The sequence below is a fragment of the Ambystoma mexicanum genome, chromosome 9 (assembly GCF_040938575.1).
Source record: "Ambystoma mexicanum isolate Mex_15411 chromosome 9, UKY_AmexF1_1, whole genome shotgun sequence".
NCBI classification, from domain to species: Eukaryota; Metazoa; Chordata; class Amphibia; order Caudata; family Ambystomatidae; genus Ambystoma; species Ambystoma mexicanum.
In genome coordinates, this window is record NC_090931.1 from 464,429,200 (window position 1) to 464,449,775 (window position 20,576).

The window sequence follows — 20,576 nt, forward strand, 5'->3', positions numbered from 1 at the left end:
TTTCTGCCCCACCCTGTTGGCCCATTCCATGAACTGCACATTGACTATACAGACATGGGGGCACAATGCAATGGGGCACGATATCCTTTTGTGGTGGTGTGTCTGTTTTCCCGATGGGTTAAGGCAGGCCCATATGCCCACCCAAATGCCAAGTATGCCACGAAATTCCTCAGAGAGGTTGTCCCTCGTTGGAGAGTGTGTGATGTTTTAAGATAAGATAATGGCACCCATTTTTTCAATGGGCTCTTCAAGGAAATAAATGCTCTGTTTGGGAACAAATATCATATGTGTTTGATTTACCACACACCAACAAATGGGATGGTATAGAGTATGAATGGCCTCCTTAAGAGCATACTCTCCAAACTATGTAACACTCTAAAAAATAATCGGTTGTATTGCCTGCCCCTCGCTCTGTTTCATCTGCACACACAGCCCAGTAAGGACCGCCACCTGTCCGTCAACGAAATAGTGACTGGTAGGCGTATGCAAACACCTCTATCACCTGTGAGGAGAGCATCAGATGCTCAAAGAGCAGCAACAATCCTCGGGGAAGAATTTAAGCAATATCTGTTCCAAATGACACATGCAATAAAATGTATTGCAAAACAAATGGCTCCACCAAAAACAGAAAATGCACAAACATCAACTGCACCACAAGCTGACACCACACCCATGCAACCCCTGTTGCCAGGTGAACTGGTCTATGCCAGAGGTTTTGTGCAAGAATTGAACAATCTCAGGCTCCATGTGCCCAGTGAGGTTGTGTTTTCCACCACCCTCGCAGTAAAGGTGAAAGGGCTCAGATATTGGATACACCTCTCCGAAATTCGCAGGGCCTTACCCAACTAGACACTAAGGAGGTCATTACGAGTTAGGCGTTAAGGGGTTAACGGCACTGGTAAAGGTGCTGGCGCCGTCAACCCCTTAACGCCTCATTACGAGTTTACCAGGCACCCGTGGCGGGTCCCACGAGCAGACCAGGGTGCTAACAATGGGCCTGTTATTAATGGGACCTTTGTTGGCACCCTCCCCATTCCCATTGAGCCATATGGGGGCTCGAATGGGAATGGGGAGGTACCGGGTCCGGTTCCTTAAATGAGGAATTACTGGGTCCTCCAAGGTTGGAATGGCCCGGTAATTCCTCATTTAAGGAACCCGGACCCGTACCCGGTAAGGGGGTAGCCATGCCACTAATAGCGGCATGGTTACCCCCTAACTCGTAATGACCCCCAAGTGTCCAAGATGAAAACAACACAACTACCTAGTTTGCGTAGCTTCTTGCTAATGATATTAAGTGCATGTTAAGAAGTACATGATACATGCATTGCTGCTAGAGCACCAGCTACGTGAATTAAAAAGCTCTCTCTCTCTCTCTATCTATCTCTCTCCCTCCCTCCCGGCCTTCCCTCTCCCCCTGCCCCCTTGTTTTTCTCTCCTTTCCCCGTTTTTCCCAAAACTCACAGGTGGAACAACGATGGAGATGGCGACACTGAGATATTCTTCAAATGTAGATAGAAGTGGTATTAGTAATACAAGAATGTACAGCTACAAGTGCGGCCTCCATTGTGCCCATTTTGTTTACAGTAATGATGTTTTTACTAGGAATTTATTGGGGAACATCTTTTATCTGGGCTGGCCATCTAAATGAAGAGGGGGACCAACCATGGGGACCTGGAACTTGAATATACTGCCCAATGCCACTGAATTACCTCTGGTCAAGGTCACTGAATTGATTTGAATGTAACTGAACTACCATCCAATGTAACTCAGATCCTTGTATGCCCAAATGTAACTGAATCCACCCGAGCCCTGTATCCTCCATGTTAATAACACTGAGTTCCAGTCTGAACCCTAACTCGAATGAAAGGACGAATGACACCGCACCATTCAGTGTCTCCAAATTAAACAATGTAATATCAGCAATCACCATCCTGAGAATACAGAATCCAAACATTACTAGCCTTAGTATTACTCCAAGAACCTTGAATATATTTGCCAACCACTGTGGAATCCATGAAAACAAAGAGGCAAACCAGCTGTCATCTTCAATGTCATCTGTCTTGTCTTCCATCTTGGCATGCAGGTCTGTCAACAACGTTATGGCCTCTGTCAAGGTTCCATTCTGGTCATCGTGAAAAGGTACAAATGTGCAACATGATGGCCCGATTTTGGTGCAAAACTCCTCCTTCTATTGCTGTGATCATATCAAGGACATATCTATTCTGGAGGGTCATCAGTCGTATGGTGTTCTGCTCTTCTTTAATGGCACTGAATCCCTTTATGGTAGCATGGATTTTCTGCAAAAGCTCCCATCTGGTAATTTGCAACCACTTGGCTTTTACCACTGTTTAGTTTCAAGGCATGAATATAGCTTTCATTATCATAGCAGTTTTGCTGAACAACTTTTCACCAATGTTTAGATCGCTCTGAGGAATCACTAATGCTGGAACATGGATGAAGATCAGGGAACACACTCCAACCCAATCTTTGGGAAACTTCATAGAGGCTCTGGATCTACAAGCCCAATATCGATCCATAAGGATGGTTGCCCCTTCTCTCATCCCATGAACATCAATTGTAGCTTTCCATTCTTTGTTATATCCCACATGGTTCTTTTCATGGTTTCCGAAACATAGGGCCTCATTACGAGAATGGAGGTAGCCATGGAGCTATTAGCTCCATGGCTGCCTCCGTTCCGGGCTCCATTACCGGGTTCCTGCAATGGGGACTTACCGAATTACTCCGACATAGGAGGAACCGGTAATTCCTCCTTGCAGGAACCCATCCCCATTCCCATTTGAGCCCCCATAGGGCTCAATGGCAATGGGGAGGGAGGTAATAACGGGCAGATTACATCTGGCCCGTTATTGCCTCCCTCTTCCCCTCGGGGGACTCGGAAAGCATGCCTGGTTTTACCAGGCATGCGATCTGGGTCCCGCGATGTGAAGCTTGTAATCGGCGCTCCCGGAATGAAGGGGGCCGGTCCCATACCGGCCCCCTTCATTACGGGAGCGCCAGCCTTATAATGAGGCCCATACTGTTGCATTAACCAATGGTACTACAACTAATGGGCCTGATTTGTCCACCACTAATAGACACCTATACCCGCACATATTTGCAGCATATTGAGATAGTCGATATGTAAATGTTGAAACTGACCATTCGGTCAAGGTATTACTCCTCTAATCATACTCAGTGTATGCCCAGCAGTAAACTTTTTTCACACGGTGCAAATCACCATAAACAGTGCAAGGTGTTCCAATAAATTAGGAATGAACCAGTCTTCTGCAATATTGGCAGCAAGACTTTCTCTAGTTACATGTGCGAGGTAATGCAGCTGTTCAAGCGTGACTTTCAATAAAGTTACTGGCATCACTGGCTTTCCAGTGCTGTCCTGTCGCCATAATGCTTCCATGGGGGATAAAGAACATCCCATGTGTTTACACAGCGCTTGCGCTTCTTGTGGAGTTCTTCCCTGAATCTCTATTAATTGGGTTATCAACTGCATATTAAACCCTTCCTCCCACGTACGTTGCTGATCCCAGCCTGCCATACCGGACTTCCTTCTGCCTTCCGTTTGAACCTTGTCTTGCCCGCACATTGCTGAACCCTGCCTGCCATATCGGACTGCCTTCTCCTGCCATTTGGACCTTGTTTTCCACGCACGTTGCGGAACCTTGCATGTTACCAGATTCCGCTCTAGTGCTGCTACGTTCTAAGACGTACGAACTTCGCACCTCTGCCTCAGGTACTATTTCCTGGTTTCCAATCTGTTTATGGTAATTACTACCTGGACCACGGGTTACGTTACACACGAACACTGTAACTTCCTCATATTGAATTTCGCTTCTTGGAACCTATCTATTAGTATCCCCTACTGAATATCTGGAGATAGTGCACTTCTGGACACCTTCCTGATATTGTTGCGTGCAATACCTCAGACCTAGCACGACCCTCGTTCCACTAGAGTTTAGTTCCCTTACTAACCTTCCTGTTTGTTATTTTATATATTTCGTTTTTGTTCTATCCTTCTGGACTCTGCCTTCCATATCCATTTCCTCATAATCTTCTCCACTGACCTGATCATAAATAACTTGGTCTGAAAGTCCTGTTTACCTCAAAACCACACAATCTTAGGTGAGGGCTTTCTCATTTATGGTCTTTTCTCATGTCTTACATTAGGTAACTGAATCCTGCTTACTCTTCCTTAATCTTCGCTCACCAAGCTCCATTGAACAGTATGATAATATATACTCAGAGAGTATTTCTAGCATATTTTTGGCTTACACTAACCGTTGTCTTTTTCCCTTACAGCTTGATACCATAGCGGTGTGTGCTACCTGCTCTTTCACTTGATCCACTCCTCTGTCTGGTACTGATTGGAAGTGTCATGCATGCCACATTTCCTGGTCTCCGTGGCCGCCATTCTCCTGCTTTTTCAGATTATGCCGGGCAACCATCCGTTCACAGAACAGCATACAGAACGGCTGCCAGGCCATTCTATATGATGTGGAGGTTGCTTGGGAAGTTGCCATGGCGACTGTCTGGCGAGCACAGTCACGACGTTTGGAATCCACGCCCATTCCTGGTCACGTAGCACAGTGCGCTATGTGTTACATACTGTGTCATTCTAAATCTATTTAAACTTTTGTCCCGTCGGAATCGGTGCTTCATATTGTTGTTCTTATCGAAGCTACCATCTCCCGCTTTCAGCGATTCTTCGTTGTGTGTTACTTCACAGTGTTGCTTCAGCGAATCCTCCATGTGTGTTACTTCACACTGTTTGGATTTCTACATACCCAACCCGATGACGCTTTCAAGCTCTGTCAGATCTTCAGCGTTCACCGCGTCTGCAGCAACAACTTCACGGCATTTTACACCGTTGGATTGAAACACACATTGTGACCGCTATTGTTTCCATCCTAAAATTCCCAGCGTAACATTTGGTTTTCCTTCAGTTCATGACAGATCCCAATCATCTCTTTACCCGCTAACCACAAATGATACATTTTCCATTCTGGTGCAGAGATTCTCACTGTCACACCTCCGAGATTACCCTCATCAAAGGATTAAGGCTATTCAGGTCATTGAGACTCCAATCCATTATCCTCAGCCATCACCAGTTGACAACCGAACTCTTCATGCTCCAGTTTCTTGTTTTTCTTTTGCTACGGATTTCAGGTGTTCAGTGCATAGAACGTATGAACGCTCTGCAGTTTCCTCTACAATGCACCAACTCAACTCTAGTGTGTCCCTTGTGCCATATGGGGTTTAGTCCTTTACTAACCTTACATTGATTCCTCGTCTATCACTATTCTCTGCTACACACCATAAGAGTTCTAATTGAGGGGTTGGCCAGTATTGAGTGGTAGGGGGGTACTCCTACTTATTCCTTAAGTTATGGTTCATTACCTTCCCTTTTAGGGTACTCAAGAAAGAAGTGCCACATACATACGCTGGACGCATAGGACCCTAATTCCAGACTGGTGTTTTTCTGCACTTCGGATCCTGCACCCTTTCAACTGATGCATTCCTCTAGCTCTTGTTATTACAAGCTGGTGGGGTGTGTCATTGCGAAGGTCTGTTATTTGATACTATCTGCTACGCCTTTCCGCCTGGGACTTGTCCTTCAATTAGGTTATCCAGTCGATCCTTCACTCATTGCTCTGAGAGTGTGCTTAGAATTGTGACAGGAAGGCAGCAGAGGGGTGTATCGAGAGGAAGAGCTCCCTCTGATAGGGAGGCCTGGGTTAAGGAATAACTGAGGCTCTTCAATCAAGCTGATCAGGCCGGAAATTCCAATTCACCTTTACTTGGCTCTACATCGATCCTAGCCGGTGAGTGACACTGCCCCTCCGGGCGTGGTATCAGATGACACAAATGATGAACAGGGGATGTACGCAATAAGGGAACTGAAAGCAGAAGAAGGGTATTCAAATCCGACATACAAACCACCACCATATACTAGAGAGGAAAAACCGAAGGGTATGGGACAGCCAATTAGTGATGTAGGGGCACGGAACGAGTCACTGCAACAAGCAAAGGAGGAGTCTGAGGGCATAGGTACGGACGAATGGATAGCAGCACAGGTACTTCTAAAAATGAAGGGGAAAACAACTGGGGAGGAGGAGGGGGTGATCTAGGCAATGGAAAGCCTGAAAGGGGACCGTGATACTGATGTATCACTGGGCAAAACTAATGGAGGAGGAGGATAGAAGGGAGAAGGAAAGGGAGGAGAGGATCAACCGTGAGGGAAGGAAAAGGAGAAGAGAGGAGAAACTGGAGCAGGAAGACAGGGAGCAAAGGAAAGAGGAGGAGAAGGAGCAACTGGAAAGGGAGCACGAGGAAAGGAGAGAGGGACCTAAAGGAAAGGAAGAGAGTGGAAAGGGAGATGAGAGAAACAGGGGAGAGAAATGGAGAAGGTGGAGAGAAGGAGGGAAATAGCAGAGCAAGAAAAACGCAAGTTAGCAGAAAGGGAACAGAGGAAGTTGCAATTGGACAGACTGACGAGGGAACGAGCATGTAAGGAGGAGAATGAGCGAACGATAGGGACAGTCAGGACACAGGTAGAACTGGAATGGGAAAGAAATAAATGAGAGGAATAAGAGCGAGCAGAACCAGACAGTACGAATACATGAGGAAGTAGTGCGGTAGGGGGCGGCACTGCACGCCTAGGGGTATGGGCAGGAGAAAGCACATATAACCTAGTGGACATTGATCACAGTTTAAATCCTAACACTGACTCAACATCTAGGAAATCAAATCTTTCTGATGACATCTGCAGCAATATGGACATAGGGTCTGACAATGAGGACAGACACAGTGAAGACGAGAGGGAGGAGAGGAGTAGGTCACAACCAACGGGAACAGACAAGTGGGCGTCATGGGAATGCAGTTCCCAGGGACAAGTAGAAGGCGGGGCCGATGCAGAGGAGCGAGCACAGCAGGCAAATGATAGATTCACCTCACACAACATATACCTCTACAGACTTGAAGACCTTCCTAGACACAGGGGGGAAGACATAGCACTAAAATGTTCAAGGGGACGATTGTCTAGGGCCTATGTTGACAGCAAATGAGTACCGACCCTAGAACCAATAGACATATGCACTGATATTGAAGACGAGAGAGGGCCTATTCAAATCAGACAGTACCGAAGGACACCGGAAGGGAGGGCAGCATATTCACAGATGCCACTATTGGAAAGGGGAGGGACAATACCTCAATATGTGCCCTGGAAGCACAGTGACAAGGAGAATGTTAAGTGCAGATTACCATTACTAAGCGCAGGAGCTGGGAAGTGGATTCATGAGATGGCAAAGTTGACAGGGGGTCATAGGTTGGCAGTGGGTGACGTCAAGTGACTGTTAGTTTTGATAATGGGTGACACAGCTGATGACATATGGAAGAGGGCGGTTCCCAGGGGTGACGATACAAAACACATTGCATGATGTGACGCCATTTGCAAATTGCAGAGCAGCAGTTTGGCAAGCATTGCGAACACAATACCCAGACACGTCAGACATCGGGCAATTACATCACGCAAAATGCGTGAATATGAGGATCCTGTCCAATATATTCAGGAGATTCAAGGGCTTTGGTGCCTTGAAACACGATCTTGTGGGTTGGATTTCCAGAGCAGCAAAGTACTCTCCATGCCCTGTGACAGAGGCTGGATTCTGAATTCATCGCAGTGTGCCCTTGCCTCTTCATTGTCAGGTCCAGCCGCAAGTGGATCCAGGAAACCTTCCAGAGAGCAATACGGTTCAAGGTTTGCATCATGTGCACCAAGACAAGAGAAAAGGAGTATCAATCTTTGCCTCACCCTAGTAGCTGGGGTATGGTTCATGCAAGTTACATGCAGCCCTTTGTCGTAAGAAGGGCCTTGAAAAATTGCAGGCTGGCAGGGCTTCCTCATCTTCAGGTCAGCATCTTCTCCTCTGCTTCTACAATTCCAATGGAAAGGGACCCTCTTCAATGTGACTGTGGGGTGGGGGCGTGCCAAGGCCCCAATTGCAGGATTACATATGTTTAAATATACTTCAACATACCCAAGCACTGAGGGCTACAGGATTCAAACATGCCATGCTTCTTTCCTGCAAACTCCCTAGACATTGATTCAAGTCTGAATACAGACACTGTTTACCAACTGGTCTTGTCTAGTGATGGCTCTCAGAGGCCAGATAGAAAAATGCCTCATCCTCAACATCTTGCTCAATCTTGCATAGGAACGATATTTAGCTGCAGGGCTCTGCACTCGAGTTTAAATGGAGATCCTCAATAGGGATTGCAGGACCATACCGTACAATCCACCAGTGAACCAGTCCTTAAAAATGACAGGGGCACTGTGCCAGAGTGACAGGTGTCCCAATGCTGCTAGAAATACTTAACTAGGTCTGAGGAGTAGGCCTGAAAGCACTGCAGAATCAAAGATGCAGGAAAAAATAAACAAACTCATGAATATATCCAAGGAAAGCTACCCGGACCATCTGCTGAACAAAAAAGAAACCTTTGGTATTACGAAATGGAGAGAGGGATTGATGACTGGATAACGGTTTGGTGTGGAGGGGGTGCTTCTGAATGAAGTGCTGTGCCATCCTTCAGTAAAGATGTTACCATAAACATGCTGGGAAGAAAGCTTGTTGGTCTGTTATGCAAACATCCCAAGAGTTTGGAAGAAAAGGTATTGAGGTGTAGCAGTAGCTTTTAACAAGTAACAACTGGTTTAGCTGTACATTATTGTCAGTTCTCTGGTATAGGTTGACTTCCCGGTTGTCCAGAAGGACTCGACAACAGAAATGCATATAAATAATCACAAAAGACAACAACCAAACTGGCATGGTTCTCACTGGGTTCTACTAGAACTACACAGAATCCTAGCTGCTGCCCAAGCTGCAGATAAATTCTCTCAGATCTTTTGACTAACAAACAATTACGTTGGAAAGCATATTCTAGAGAGTTCTGTCTCTTATTCACCAATGATGGAAACAATGGTTTGCCTTGGCTAACACAAAGATCCGTTGGATGTGTGCTCATATACGCGTGACGTGCCTACACTTGCACAAAGTGTTCAATCATTCAGAGGGGCCCTGAGTATTAGCTGAGGTGGTCCATTAACTTATCCATGAGGATCTGGTCTCATTACTGATTGGGTCAGGGAAAAGGGTTTGACACTTTCCTTCCCATTCACAGTAGAACAAGTGTACTCCCATTTAAAACATTTCCCCAAGTCATACATGTAAAAGCCCTGCTGCAAACTTCTCACAAACACCAGCACTGCAAGATCAGAAAGAATAACAGACCTCGTGTTCCCAGACTACTGCCAAGGGGCAGGCCACTCTATGGAAGGCAGACCAGGAAGGGTCGAGCTGTGGCTATCAGAAGAGCCCGCAACTGAGAAAGTGGGCAAATGATTGTGTATGTTTTTAAAACAGATCACCACTTGAAGTTGGGGGAAAGTTCCTGACCAAGGACAAATTCTAATGGATGCACATACCAACGCACAGACCTCAACTCATAGGAGTGTTCTATTGTTAAAAGAAGCCAGCCCAAATGCTGGCTACCCACACTCTGTACAGCACCCTTCTGCTCTCGAGCTAGGTCTGCACTTTAAAACATAAATTAAAATGAAATCAAAATAAAGTATGTACATTAACAAATAAGTGAACAGATTTTTGGCATACGAATTAATATGTTCATAAATATGCAATAAATCTAAGCCGGTGAACACTGGCACACTGCTTTGCCTCAAGGTTTTGGAACAACGTGGTTAATGTTTACATATCTAACTTGGCCAAATGTCCTCTTCAGGGTCACAGGCAATGTTGAACAACCCTCCAAACTCAAGCTGTTTTATTTTTATTTATTTTTTACCAACTTTATTTAATTTTTAAGGCATCACAGACATGAATCCATTAGAAAACTCAGTACAGCCCCTATCCGGGGATTCAGTGTAAATACATATGGCTGTGTTGCCCATGTAAATAGAGTAACAACCCCTGAACTCCTCCCTCCCCCTCCCCTTTTCTTTCCCAACCTATCCCAACCTAAAGGTAGAAGGTTCAACATTCCAGTTTGTAAGTGCAACAGAGTGAATCATTTATAGTCTAAAGTTCAGTTTCCGTGATTTAGAAACAGGGTTTTCAGATGATAGATATCGCTCGAAGCAGCCTTGGCTCAAAGAACATCTGCTCCTTGTCATCCATGAACTCGTGAAGTGGCAGCCAGGTGTTTAAGTATTTGGTATAGGAGCCTTGGGCCAGTGCCGTCACTTTCTCCATGGCCATCAACCCCCATAGTCTAACCCACCACATGGCTGTTATTGGGCCTTCTTTTGTCTTCCATGCCTGTGCGAGTGTTATTCTAGCCGCGCTCAACATGTGGGTTATAAGGGTGGCTGTAGGCCCTGAGTTCGCATAACTCCCCTCCACTGCTTCCCCCAGCAGAACCACCAATGGATCTTGAGGCAGTTCTACCCCCGTGACATCTTTGATATGGCTTAGAATCTCCTTCCAATAGGTCGCTGTCACTGGGCAGGACCACCACATGTGTATGAGGTCCCCGGACTGTCCGCAATTTCTCCAGCAGGCTGCGGGATATTCCGGGTTGATTGCATGCATGCGTGCAGGTGTCATGTACCATCGAAGGCAGAGTTTAAATGCTGCCTCCTTTATGGAGGTGCATTTGGATCCTTTAGGTGCTCTATGCCAAATGCGACTCCAGGTCTCCTCGGAGATTGGTTTGCCCAGATCTGCCTCCCACTTTTGCATGTATGTAAGTTTGTTTTCAGGATTAGCCTCTCCTGTCAGGCGATATAATCTAGTTATGCCCTTTTCTGGTTGACCTTCTTGTATTGTTAATTCTATGCCTGTCGGGTTTCTGGTTGCCCTTTCTTTTACTTTAGCGTTGGAAACCCAGTGCCTGAGCTGACCAAAGTGATATTGTTCCCGTTCCGCTAAGAGGAATTTGGACTTGTAATCTTCTAAGGTTAGGGGTGTCCCTTCTGCGTATAGGTCTTGTAGGTTTATGTTGCCCTCTCTGCCTCCCCATTGTGTCCAGAATTTAGCTTGCATTCCTGGGGTAAAGTCTGGATTACAAGCAATCGGGGCCAGCGGGCCTTCTCCTATTTTGATTTTCTTCTGTCGTAGCACTCTGTCCCAGTACCATAAAGTGGTCTTTGTTGATTCCAATAGTGGACCCTGTTTACCCCTGTGACGTGTGGTAAGAAAGCCGAGATTCCCTAGGGGAGTCGCCATTCTTTCTATTGTAACCCATTGATTGCTGTTCTCTCCAGCTGTCCATTGTAAAATAGGGGCTATTTGTGCCACCCATAGGTAACGGCGGAGCTCCGGAACCCCCAGTCCCCTGGATATTTGTGGTCTGAAGAGCACCTGTCTTGGTATTCTTGGCCTCTTTCCCCCCCAGATAAAGGACATCACATCTCTTTGTAGTGTTTGGATAGCTGGACCAGGGATTTTCATCGGAAGGGCTTCCATCACATATAACATTTTTGGGAGTAGGGTCATCTTGACCGCCGTAATACGTGCCATCCAGGACAATTCCTGCATTTCCCACCATTTTAGATCGTTAGTTAGGGATTTCAGAAGATTCGGGATGTTAGCACCATATAATCTATCATAACAGGAGGTTAGTTGTATCCCCAAGTATTTTACCGATTTACGTTCCCATTTTAGCGGATATGATTTTTCCCATTCCGGAATTTGGGTCATCTCTTCTGTGATATTAAGAGCTTTAGATTTAGCATAATTAATATGGAAGCCTGAGACCTGTGCGAACTCCTCCAGTAGTCGTATGGCTGCTGGCAGGGAATTTCCTGTGTCTCTTAGGAACAGAAGAATATCATCTGCATATAGTGCTATCTTCTGTTGCCTACATTGCCCACCTCCACTCCTCGAATCCCTGGGTGTTCCCGGACTCTACGTGCAAACGGCTCCATGGCCATGGCAAATATCAGGGGTGACAATGGACACCCCTGTCTTGTGCCTTTCTAAATGAGGATGTCTTTTGTGAATTTACCATTGATCATGAGCTTGGTGGAAGGGTGTATAAAGTTTGCCATGACCATGCGAATGAAGATCGGCCCACAACCGAATTTTTCTAGGGTTAGTCAGAGAAATCCCCAGTGTAAACTATCGAAGGCCCTGGATGCGTCCAGAGCTGCTACTGAAAATGTTTGGCTTGTCCTCCGCCCCCAGCCAATCGTGTCAATAGCCCTCCGTATATTGTCATTTGTGTGGCGCACCTTCACAAACCCAGCCTGGTCTGAATGTATTATCTCTGGGAGAATCACTGCCAATCTTCTCGCTATTATCATGGAGTAAATCTTTGCGTCCCCGTTTAATAAAGAGATCGGGCGGTAGCTTGTACATTCAGCTGGGTCCCTGTCTGGTTTCAGCAATAATATCGTAGTTCCTAGGCTCATGTCCCGGGATATTTGTCCTTTGTCCCTAATGGAATTAAATAAGTGTGTCAGGGGGCCTACCAGTATGTGCCGAAATGTTTTGTAATACGTATTGCTTAATCCATGCGGCCCCAGGGCTTTTTGACTTTTTAATGCCCTTATTGCTTCCCCCACCTCCGCCTCTGTTATTGGGGCTTCCAGCTGTTGTCTATCTGCTTCATTAATTTGTGGTAAATCTATCTGATTGAAAAAGGCTACTTGTGCTGTCTCATCAAGGTTATTTTTCCCATGTTAGTAGAGTGGAAAGAAACATTTCTTCTTCTATTCCCTTCTCTCCCCTGATTATTTCTCTGTTTCCCTTACGTAGCTGGGTTATCCGATTCCGGAGTTTATGGTGTCTCAGTTTGGCGGCGAGGAACCTATTGGCTTTACCCCCATGAATATAGTAGGACTGTTTTGTCTGTATCAGCAGACGTGCTGCGTCATCTGTTAAGTGGGTTTCTAAAATTGCTCTAGCTTTTTTAAGTTCCCGCCATGCCCTCTGTGAGCCCTTTTTTTGATATTCTTCCTCCGCCACTCGTATGTTAGCCTCCATGTTACTTTGTACTCTCGCCCGTGTTTTGGTATAGTTTGAAGCTTGTGCTATAAACTCCCCCCGTATCACTGCCTTGCTTGCATCCCAGATGGTTGCCCAGTTCATCCCGGGGGTTGTGTTTTCTTGAAAGTAGTTTCTTAAAGTTTGTTCTATACCCTCCCAGACAACAAGGTCTTTTAATATTATTTCATTCAAACGCCAGAGTTTACGGGGTTGTTGTTGTGGGTGATAACTGGGGCGTGGTCTGAGAGGCATCGTATTCCAAGTCTAGGTCTGTTACTTGTGGGACCAATGTGTCTGAGATGAGTACCATATCAATACGGGAGTGACCTTTATGCACAGCGGAATAGTGAGTATAAGTTTTGTCATGTGGTTTAAAAAAACGCCATGTTTCTAGCAGGTGTAATTCCCTTTTGCGAATGCCTGCCTAAATGAGTAGTCATGGGGAGTAGCTGGAAGGGTTTTATCCATGGCCGAGTCCATGACCCCATTAAAGTCACCACCTACGAGGATCTTCCCGATACCCCACTGTGCTATTTTAGGGAGTAACTTCAGCAACAAAATCGTCCTGTTTAACATTGGGAGCATAGACTGAGATCAGTGTGACCAATTGTCCACATAGTTTCCCTCCCAGCATCAGGTATCGGCCTTCTGGATCTTTTTTGACAAAACGCTTTTCGTAGTTAACACCCTTTGCCAATAAGATCCCCACTCCCCTTTTCTTAGACCCACTGGAGGCCAGGTATTGCATCGGGAAGGTTCTGTGTTTCAGCCTCCATTCATCGTCCGAGAGTAAATGTGTCTCTTGTAACCAAACCACTGAGGCTTGCATGTCCCTCAATCTGTTCAATATAGATTTCTGCTTGACTGGAGAGTTCACCCCCTGTACATTCAGCGAGATAAAAGTTAAGTTCGCCATTACCTCATTTTCAGCCATTTATCCCCTTCATTATGATCCAACTCATGTCTGTTGTAGAACATCTTGTATATGTATTGTGCCCTTCTACCTGAAATAGTTATAATAAAACTTCCCCCCTCCCCCTTAACTATTGGATTAGAACTTCCAACTTGGAGTATGAATATGTTACCAATGTGGTATATCACCGGGTGAACTATCCCCCGGGACACGTGGGGTCCGTTGACCCATTTCCCTTTCTCTCCCCCTCCCCTTTTCTTTTACCCCGTTTCGCCGTCTGATGGCATGCGTATCAAGCTGTTTTATTTTTATATTAATCAGACCATGCACAGATATTGCTCATGAGTCTGAAACTGCAATCCCTTTTCCAGATTTCCTTCTGTATTTGTATTACTTTCTTGCTGTGCTCACGCACAGTCCTCATTATTGCACAAATTGAGGAGTCGAAAATCTACATAGCTACAAAAAAGAAAGCCTTGAAAATATCTTTCTACCTGAACATACCCATACATGAATCACAGAAGAGAACCCCTCCCATACAATTATGCAATTTCGCTCCAGTCTTTACTCAAGCACAATGCAGAATTGTACTTTACTCTCTCATGTAACTATTCTCCTTGCCTACACTGTAAACTATGTACTCTTTGCCCAACTGTAAATCTAAGGTGTGCACTCCTGCAAGCTTTTTTTTCAGGATAACACTGTACAACCGAATTAGAACATTCAAGAAAACGGTCAATCAATCGCTACCATTGAAATAATGTGCTACAGAACATTTAATTGCCTTCCTCCCAAGCCCCCCACTCCAAACACGTCACTCCACTGAGCGTCAGATATCACTCGCGTAATTATCACTGCCCATTCAAATCGCACTGAAGAAAGGCAAACACCGATCATGGCTGTTCTTATCTGTACGAACCAAAGACAGGAGGTGCGCCCACCTCTCCCGACCTCAGCACTCTTCTATCTGTTATGCAGAAAACTCTTGAGACCCACCCCCTTAATTATTTAACATAGTTGCCAACTGAACAAAACATGCAAGTAGGGAAAGCTAAGGAAATGTTACCAAAGCGATGATTCTTTTAAGATACAAAGTGAGCTGCTCTTCAGTTCACTGTGCCTTAAACGAGGCCTGCTTCTGTAAAGAGTCACTGGGCTTTGAGCTCCTTAATCCAGAGCTACCTGTGTGGCTTGCCAAGTCCTCGCTCTCCTGGGTGCCTTGCAGCCCCCACTCACCTCCAAACTATGAATAGGAGTCTGCTGTGTCCCTAATGGCACTCCCCTACACTTGGCATTAGGTGCCATGCAAATTCCTTAACATGTCTACACATTCGAAAGCACAGCTCTTTGCCAGTTCTGAATGCCAGCAAGCCCTCTAATTGAACATCAACAGTTGGGTAATACGGGCTGATGAATATTCCCACACCTCGTCTGCCCATAAATATGCATCTTCTCTCAAGACACTGAAATTGAGTAAATACATCACTCTTCGTCCCATTTTAAAATTAAAGTTATTTCCATGATGTCATGGATACAAAATGTTTAGTTTCCTCTTTTGTAACATCACATTTTCTTTACATTGTGCATAATCACAAGCTGCAGGTGGTGTTTCTTTCAGCCTGAGCATGATTAGGCTTTAACTACTTAGCATTCCGTTTTATACTTCCATTCCGAATGGGGGAAATATAGGGCTACGATAATAAACCTTTTGCTCAAAGCATTTCATCCAGGATTTATATATATATATATGAGATCAGAGATAAGAAGGGATGTGGTCAGTCAAGGGGACAGATTGCAGACTGGGCTCAAATGTCAGCTCCTCCAAATAATTAAAATGGGTGATCTTGGGCAAATCATTTTCTCCTACTGCACCATATGTGCCAAAATTGTTAGTTCATAAAAGTGATTCAAAGTATCGTCTTTACATTAAAAAAAAAGCCTCAATCACAGTTTAATAGACTAAAAATATTGCTCTATTTATAATATTAGCTACCATTCATACGCAACTCAAAACGTTTGTGTGGCTGATAGCTGCTATTTATTTATTATCTGTATAATGATATCATTATTACAACTTAAAAGTGCGACAAAGGTACATTCTTTTTTTATCGATGTGCTTTGAACATTTTAACTTCTTGTAATGGAAAGGTTTTTGTTTCTATGACCTTATGAGGAATTGCTAATTCCACTGTCAGCTCTTAACGCTGAACTGCAGCTCTTTACACTGTCCCGCCACCACCTCCAGATCCTGACAATACCCACGAGCGCAGGCACCACACGCTGTCCACCAGTGACAGCCCCTTACACATTCTATCAGTGCACCAGTGCTACTGTATGACAAAGATTATTGGAGGTCTAATACAAAAACAGCACCAAAGAGACTTTGACCTGAAAAGGCACTACTTTTCTCTCTTCATTGCACCATTTCCTGTGCGAAATGCTCTCTTCTTCTGCCCTAGTCTCTTCTTTCACCCTGCCCATTTTTGCCCCCTTTTCACCTGCCTCGCAACATTCCTTCAGCTATCGGGTCTACCCCACCACACCCTCCCCAACACTTTCAGCAAAATGTCTCGTCTGGCTTGGATCACAAACACGTGCACCCTATTCGCACAGTGAACCCCCACCCATTATCACCACCCATCAAGAACCCTTTTGGTCTATACATGTACCTGCTGACTTACTTCCTGAAGACCGAAATGTCAAATGTGGATTGCTTCAGTTGTACCAAGACGGAAATGTTTCTAGTAGTTGTCCTAGTTGTAGAGCACTGGGTTACATGGGGATTGGGATAGGGCGTTGGCACTCCAGTGAAATACTGAAATAAAAGATAAAAGGAACAGATACACATCTTCCCTGACTCATTGTAGATGATGACTCATGTCCTTTCTACCGAGCAGGAGGAAAGGGAAACATAGTTATGTTTGGTAGGTGGCGGATAATTGGCTAGAGAGAGTCACATATTACAATTGTATATGTGTAATCATCGACCAGCTTCTTGACTGTTCTGCACAACTGCATAAAACAGGGGTTGCAGTACGCCAACACGTTGGGACTATTCAATCTTTCACCAAGCAGTACGCTGGCTGCTCCCTATCATCTCTGACATAAATGATGAAAATCATAACCAAAATTATGTATGGGGTAGAATCATAGGGTGGTAATAGAGAAAACCTTCTAAACAAATTGTAGAGCTATTGTTTGAGGGTTATCTTGAACCTTCCTTTCAGCCTCCCTGTGGAATTCATTCTTGGAGAGACTGGTGTTTGCTCATTACAATCTCATAAATGAATATGACACCTAAGGTATTATGGAAAATTGGCCAATGCTGTCATTAATACCCTATACACTGCCATCCAGGAAGAAGCTGGTCAAATAAAAAAAAACTTCTAGAAAAAATCCACATGCATAGATACATTGAATGAAGGAGAGAGGTGGTTCCACATACTAGGCCTACATCCCAAGGCCAATATTGGGGGTAGTTTCAGGAAACATACAAAGGAAGTTGTCCTTTAGCTAGATAAGGAACAGAACTGAATTAACCTAACCACTAAATCAAGCAGTCGTGACCTCATATTTACCCCTAGTAAACGCCCCACCCTTTGTAGAGAACAATTTAAAGTCACATTTAACTTAGTTGATGATGTAACGGGAGGCCACTCCTCGATTGTAAGAAGTGAACATACCTGCAGATTGTGTAAAACACAGGCATTAGAAATAGGAAAGCATTTGTTATGCTCTTATAAGGCTATGGGATCACTAGAAATGAATGCGCTCTTAGCTTCTGGAACCTGGGACTGGCTACACTCAGATGAAGAGCTCCTATGGGCAGAATATCTATGGGGAAATCACATGACAATTATATACCACTTTACCAGACCATAGGGCCTCATTATGAGTTTGGCGGTATCTCAGCGGTAAATCCACTGAGATACAACCAAAGGGATTTACTTTTACCATCACTTGGTCCAGTGGCAGTATGGCAGTGTTAGTCCCTATTTATGGAGTCCACAAGACTCCATGGGAATTTCAACGGAATTACCGACGTTGGTAATTCTGCAGAAATTGCAGTTTTTTGGCAGTAAGGTGGCAGAATTTTGCTGGAGGGTTTTCCTCTACCTTACCTCCAAACCCATAGTTTGGTGGTGCGGTAATGTAGCAGTAATGCAGTGGTAAAGTTACCACTGCATTACTACCGTTTTTGGCCACATCACCAGACTCATAATGAGGCCCATATGGCTTTGCATCACTACACTGTTATGAAAGGAGGATTGTAAGGATAATTTGTGAGAGGTCATATAATGTCGATAGCTGGAGGGGATGCTTCATGTTCTAATTTTTCATTTCTATTTTCATTGCTTTGTTCCATGATTGACACTGCTAAGTTTGAATGGTCATTTATTGTAATGATTTGTCTTTTAATAACACTATGTATAAAAAGTATTTTTAAGGCTAAAATCTATTCAAACTAGAAAAAATATATAATGAATCACACCCTAGCCTAGAGAAACTGCAGGACAAATATCTACAAGAGACATCTCCTAACAATCTCTCAGTGCCCACAGATTGAGGAGTCGATGATCTACAAAGATGCAAACAAATAAAGCCATGAAAATGTGCTCTTGCCTTAACATACCTGTATACCAATCAAAGCAGAGAACGCCTTATACATAGACCAGCTTTCTTTCACATTCTTTCACTTTGATGGAGGCTCCAAATTTACCAGTGAGCTGTATGGGCATTTCATACTGGAATTTCTCTTTGTTTCTGATGATCATCGGGCAATCAATGGCTTAATGTGTTAACGTTTTATGGGAGCCTTCCAGCAAGGAGTAGTGTTTGGCTGTTGAGATTATGAAAGGCTTTTAGTGTTAACTACAAAGATGTGTTTTGTATAGTTTTAAAAGACTGCTTGGGTGTGTATGTGCCTGCCTGAAAGGGCCAAGTCAATACAGTTAGTAGTGTCAGGAGAGAGAGAGAGAGCGAGAGAGAGACAGAGAGAGAGGGAGCGAGGGAGAGAGAGAGAGAGAGAGAGTGAGAGAGAGAGAGAGAGAGAGAGAGAGAGAGAGAGAGCGCATGAGGTCTGAACCTTTCTCACCCGCCCCCAGCAAAGTTTAATGCACACAGTTAGTAAGTGTGGAAACCAACCAGCACTTCTTTGATTAAACTGTATACGTATAATGAAACAGTAGCAACCCCTCCCAGCAAAACAAGCTGATCGTTTTTAAAAAGGGCATGAGCCACACTTCTAAGAAGTGATATATATGATTTTAGTGGGAATGACCGTACGACTACCTCTCAAAAGTTGTACTATATATTTAGGCACAGTATGCCAATTTCTGCGCTAAGCTGCTGTACCCTTTTCGTGGGCCAGTGACAACTATTACCAGCAGGCCTAATGCACATCATGTGCCATCTTACCCACCGTTCCCAGCAGGACTGCTACATTTTGTGACAGTACCCGAATGTCTCAACAGAGGTGCTGTAATGGTGCATTGCCAACAAGTGTTCATTTAAAAACTGAAGTAGACCAGTGTCTGAGCTTTTTTCTCAATTCTCCACACTGGGTGTGGTAAACACTGGTGGACAGTGTGAGAAGACACTCAATCGTGTGTTTCTCATGACTCCCCAGGCTCCAATGCCTAACTGGTAAGTGGCACTGCCAAAAACCTACCCCATTTCAAAGCACCATCCTCATTATAAATCTACTGATTTATGTGTAGGATAGTCAATTCAAACAGGCCTAGAGCTAGGGATGAGCCAGCCATTTCTGGTGAGCCTTACATGAGACTGCTAGTGCCCCCAACACCTTATGGGACTTTCATAGTCAGTAGCACGTCAGACAATTTAGCTCATTGGGTTAATAATCCTGCTACATTGATCAATGTTTAACCTGCTGGTTGCAAACCTCTCGATAGCTCAATGAGGTAATGTGTCTGCAGAAGAGATTTGTTTTTTTAAAATGCACAGTCTTTAACAGGTTTGAATTGTAGCAGAACTGACCTAGCTTTCCAATTATAACAGGACTGCTAAATGCTAAATGGTTCAGAATACACATGTCCCAATCAGGGCTGCTTTTCATGCAAGTGTATACACTGCAGGTACAGCATCGGCATGGAAGCAAGTGACGCATCTTCTGAGACAAATGCTCAGCCTAACTCCCAAAAGCAGGTTTGCATACATTTTAAAGGGCCCCCTAATGTTCAAGCTGAACTAGATTTTTAAATGGAAAATGCACACTCAGATAATATTAAATATTGCTTTGGCAAAAGTCCAATAAATGAACAAGAGAGAAAGAACAGCTCTGAACCTAAGAGAAAACGGTCAACAAAAGGGATTGGGCTGCAACAGGCAGAACAATAGTGAGCATAATAGATGTGCTGAAATAGAAAAAGAGCAATAACAGGAGGAAAAACACCAAGGAGCTCTGGAAAATATAACAACAAAGAAAGTGAGAGTAAGGAAACAGGTGTAAATAACAGGTGAGAGAGATACACAAATAAGAGCAAGAGAAGTGAAGAATAGAAGCAGAGCAAAAGAAAAATTGAGAGTCAGGAAAATAAGGACATTTATGAACACCAGTTGGGAGACAGAGAGAAATTAAAAGCAATACAGGAGAAACGTAGGGAAATAATCTCAGACACTGG